Source organism: Gekko japonicus, unplaced genomic scaffold, assembly GCF_001447785.1.
Source record: "Gekko japonicus isolate JY-2015 unplaced genomic scaffold, Gekko_japonicus_V1.1 scaffold1866, whole genome shotgun sequence".
Lineage (NCBI taxonomy): Eukaryota > Metazoa > Chordata > Lepidosauria > Squamata > Gekkonidae > Gekko > Gekko japonicus.
In genome coordinates, this window is record NW_015169229.1 from 338,713 (window position 1) to 343,480 (window position 4,768).

At 45.2% G+C, this 4,768-nt stretch overlaps 1 pseudogene; it reads left to right on the forward strand.

Annotated features, from left to right (window-relative positions):
- Window positions 1-1,369: 1,369 nt before the first annotated feature.
- Window positions 1,370-4,556, forward strand: LOC107114839 (annotated as a pseudogene).
- The last annotated feature ends 212 nt before the right edge of the window (window positions 4,557-4,768 follow it).

Here is a 4,768-nt window from a genome sequence, read left to right on the forward strand (position 1 = left end):
CCGTGCGCCTTGGTGTTTAGTTATGCCGCCCACATGACCACGGAAATGTCTTCGGACAGCGGCTTTGAAACAGAGATGAGCACCGCAGCCCTAGAATCGGATTCGACTGGCTTTAGAGCAAGGGAACCTTTACCTTTACCTTTACTTCCACAAGGCCTTGACACAGCACCAACTGCAAGATGTCCCATCCTCACATAAAGGATATATGTTGGCTTCAGGAAAAACTAGAGCAGCCATGGAAAGCAGGCATATAGTTTACATTTTAAAAACCTATCACTGGGAAAGGGACCAAAAGGCATTTGATTTCCAATAGATGGATGGCTGCCAGCTGCAGTAGAAGACTACGTCATCTCCTATTTGCAATTAAAACCGTGGGAACTTTTGCTTAATTAAAACTGAGGAAACCATGGGGGAGCTACAAAAGAGCAGTTTAAAAGTGTATTGCTCATGCTTGCTTGGGCGGCACAGAAATAAATTGGAATGATACAGGAGATTAGTGTGGTCCCTAAACAACAACATACGAATTGATGAACTGTGTGCATATATTTTTAACCACCAGGGTAACAGCCATAGTTCAGAGGCCTGGCTTTGCATGCAGAAGATTCCAGGTTCAGTCCCTGCCCACCTCCAATTCAAAAAGACCAAGCAGCAGAACTGGTCATGGCCTCTGCCTTAAGACTTTGGACAGCCAAAACCAGTCAGAGCAGACAGTACTGGACTAGATGGACTGTAATGTATTGAAATAGCTTACTTGAATCACCACATTCACCTCCTATGTTAAGCTTCGAGCTGGACGGAGGCTCCTCAGAACGGGCTCACTATTGGTCGCTCTGTAACAGTGACCAGTCAGAACTATACAAAGTCCCTGCGAGGGAAGAACGTTCATTGGTTGTTATCTGCACAACCTCATTGGTTGTTAATTGTAAATAGGCGTGGCTACATTAGCCCGGGAACATTTAAAAGGAGCCTAGCTCCCAATGTTAAGCTGTTCTGGTTATGACTGAATTCAAGCGCTTGTTCGTATCTTTAATAAAGCTGATCACTTTGGTTGAAATCATTCTCCGGATCTTTGTTAGTGGCGATCTAACATGGACCATAAAAGCTTACCACACGGTCATCACACAGAGAGGCACCCCACCATAGAGAAGAGAGCTGGTTCAGGATTTCATTCATTCACGACATGAAATCAGCATCCCTGTTGGGCAAACTTCCCAAATGACTTCCAGCTATATTGCTGAGAACATTTTACTGTATGAGGTGGGACTGTCACATTGCCAGTTTCTCCACAAACATGGATTATGGGAAGAGAAAATTTGCGTTGTTCTAGTCTCCATGGTAAGAGTAATATCCGAATGACTCCGAACTCACCATGGAAAACTGTGCCACTGTGCTTAACCTGTGAGTCTGAAAGACAGAATAGAAGGCTGTCTTCCCAGGCAAGTATGGATGCCAAAACATGGGCTTTATTGTATGGCTTCCAGTCCTCTGATTTTATTTACAGAGAGCAGGAAATGCTTGAAAAAACCTACACAGAAGGGGGAACTGGCAAAAATCACTACCCCATCCATCAACGGAAATTATCAGCCAGGTCCAATCCAATGTGTCCCTTATTTTGTTAACATGTAACAAATGTTTGTATTAGCCAGTTATCCTGAGTACAAAATAAGTTGTCGATTTCCATTTCAATCAAAATTGTTATACCTTTAATTAAACATTGCTTTTACATAGAGAGAAACAGCTGTTGTTCCTACCCCACCCCTGACCATATGTGTGCCCATAGATAGGGATAATGAAATATGTAAGCCGCTCAGAGACCCCTTGGGGGGTTCGAGCGGGGTATAAACTGAATGTATAATAATAATAATCTCTGTCCATTCATACACTGGAACTCCTAAACAAATGTACTATTGTCAAATACTTCTTGATGGTGACTCCTTTTTATGTGAATGTAGCAATACAGTGCAATTTTCACTGCATGAAGAGTACAAGTCTCTTCATACTTAATTACAGTGAAAAAACATACCTGTATACATGACTGTTCAGGACTGGTTAAAGGTAAGATCCTGTGTGCCTTTTAAGTAAAGAGGAAGAACAACATAAGAGAACATAAGGGCAGCCATACTCAATCAGACAAACGTTGCATTGAGCCCAGCATCACATAGTTGTCAACTAGATGCTTCTGGAAGTTTCACAAGCAGGACACGGAGGCAGACGCCTCTCACTGCTGCTGTTCAGCGGGATCAATATTCAGATAGTTCCTACCTTGGAGCATGGAGGTTCCATTTAGTTACTGGAGCTCACACCCATTGATCATCCTATCCTCCATGAATTTCTCTAATTCACTTTTAGAGCAAAGTAAACTACTGCCAATTACTATATCCCATGGCAGGGAATTCCACAAGTAAATTACTCTTTGAGTGAAGAATACTTTCTTTTGTCTGTCCTGAATCTAAAGCTCATCAATTTCATAGTGGTTAAGGGCGGACTCTAATCTGGGAGAACCGGGTTTGATTCCCCACTCCTCCACTTGCACCTGCTGGATGACCTTGGGCAGGCCATAGTTCTGTCAGAGCTATCCTTGAAAGGGCAGTTTCTGTCAGAGCTCTCAGCCCCCCCCCCTACCTCACAGGGTGTCTGTTGTGGGGAGGGAAAGGGAAAGGAGTTTGTAAGCCACTCTGAGACTCTGAGTGAAGGAGGGGCTATAAACAGTGTTCCCTCTAAGCTGAGTTAGTGTGAGCTAGCTCACAGTTTTTTTAGCCTCCAGCTCACACATTTTTGTCTTAGCTCAGGAAGGATGGCTCCAGAGCAAACTAATTTATGCAGTAGCCAAATTGCTTGCTCACTACTTTAATGCCAGTAGCTCACAGAGTAGAATTTTTGCTCACAGGACTCCATAGCTTAGAGGGAACATTGGTTATAAATCCAATTTCCTCTTCTCTTCTTCATTGGGTTCCAACAGTTCTAGTATGAGGAGAGAAGAAAAAGTGTGAATTACCTTCACCCCATCATAATTGTTAAAACCTCAATCATTCATTTTTCTTAGAACTTACTGATTTCCCCCCCAGAACTCAGAAAGCCGCCAACTACTTAGCCCAGTGATGGCAAACCTTTTAGAGACTGAGTGCCCAAACTGCGACCCAAAACCCACTTATTTATTGCAAAGTGCCAACACGGCAATTTAACCTGAATACTGAGGTTTTACTTTAGAAAAAAACAGGTAAAAGGTAAAGGTAAAGGTTCCCTGGCTCGAAAGCCAGTCGAGTCCGACTCTAGGGTTGCGGTGCTCATCTCCGCTTCAAAGCCGAAGAGCCAGCGCTGTCCAGAGACATTTCCGTGGTGATGTGGCCGGCATGACTAAACACCAAGGCGCACGGAACGCTGTTACCTTCCCACCGAAGTGGTACCTATTTATCTACTTGCAATTTCTTGCTTTCAAACTGCTAGGTTGGCAGGAGCTGGAACTAGAGAACCTTCACCAGGCTATTAATGGAAATAGTAAATAATAATAGGCGAGGAGAAAGTGGCTGACCTGAGTTTAGTGGCTGAACTTCATAGCAAGGAGGAGGAGGAGGAGAAACTGGATTTATACCCCGCCCTTCACTTAGAGTCTCAGAGCAGTTTACAAACTCCTTTCCCTTCCCCTCCCCACAACAGACACCCTGGGAGGTAGGTGGGGCTGAGAGAGCTCATTGCACTTCCCTGTGGCTTTTCTAGTGCTACAATCAGGGCTTTTTTCTGGGGGGGAGCATGCCGGAAAAGAGTTCCAGAACCTCTTTGACAAAATTCTTTTAAAAATATTAAAAAGTTCCTGAGGTTTTGGGTAGCCGCCTGGAAAAACCCACCGCGAGAGGCCTTGAGGGAGTGGTGCTGTGTTTGGCTGCTTGGCGGCCGGGAGGCTGGTGCAGACAGCTGTGCTGCAGACACTGCAAGTCAAGTTTGTGTCTGACTTGCCCGACTACGAGAGCATCGGCCATGTGGTGGTCTTCATGCTGGGGACCGTGCCTTTTCCTGAGGGCATGGGCGGGTGGGTCTACTTCTGCTTTCCCGACAAGAACGGGATGGTGGTGTGGCAGCTGCATAGTCTTTGTTACAAGTGAGAAACCGAGTGCCGTCTTCAAAATGTCCAGCCAAAAATTGGGCAAGGCAGCCAGCGTCCCTTTGGAGCCATGAAGAACCCTCAAACGCCATCAGTAGCCCAGGTTGGGATTTCCGTGGAGCTGCTGGAGCTCCTGGCTCAGCAAACCCCCACGGTGAGCGCCGCTGTATCATCAGTCAATTCATTCACCGAGTCCATGCAAAAGATGCTAGACAATTTTTATAACTTTGCTTCTTCATTTACTGTCACTCAAGCCCAGATGACTCCCAACCCGTCGGACGCTTTCATTCCTGCCAGCATCGTTCTGAAGTGGTACGAGAATTCCCAGAGATGACTAACTCAGAACCCTTTCTTTTGGAAAACATCATCTGACATTGAGTCACTTGACGTTCTCTCTAAGACAAACTGCATCTTAAGGATCGAGCGAAGTGCGCCTTCTAAGACAGTCTGGAAAGAGTAATGGTAAGTCCAAGCTGATGGGAAAACACGGCTCTCACAACCAGTGTTCCCTCTAAGCTGAGTTAGTGTGAGCTAGCTCACATTTTCTTAACCTCTGGATCACACATTTTCATCTTAGCTCAGAAAGGAGGGCTCCAGAGCCAACTAATTTATGCAGTAGCCAAATCGCTTGCTCACAACTTTAATACCAGTAGCTCACAAAGCAGAATTTTT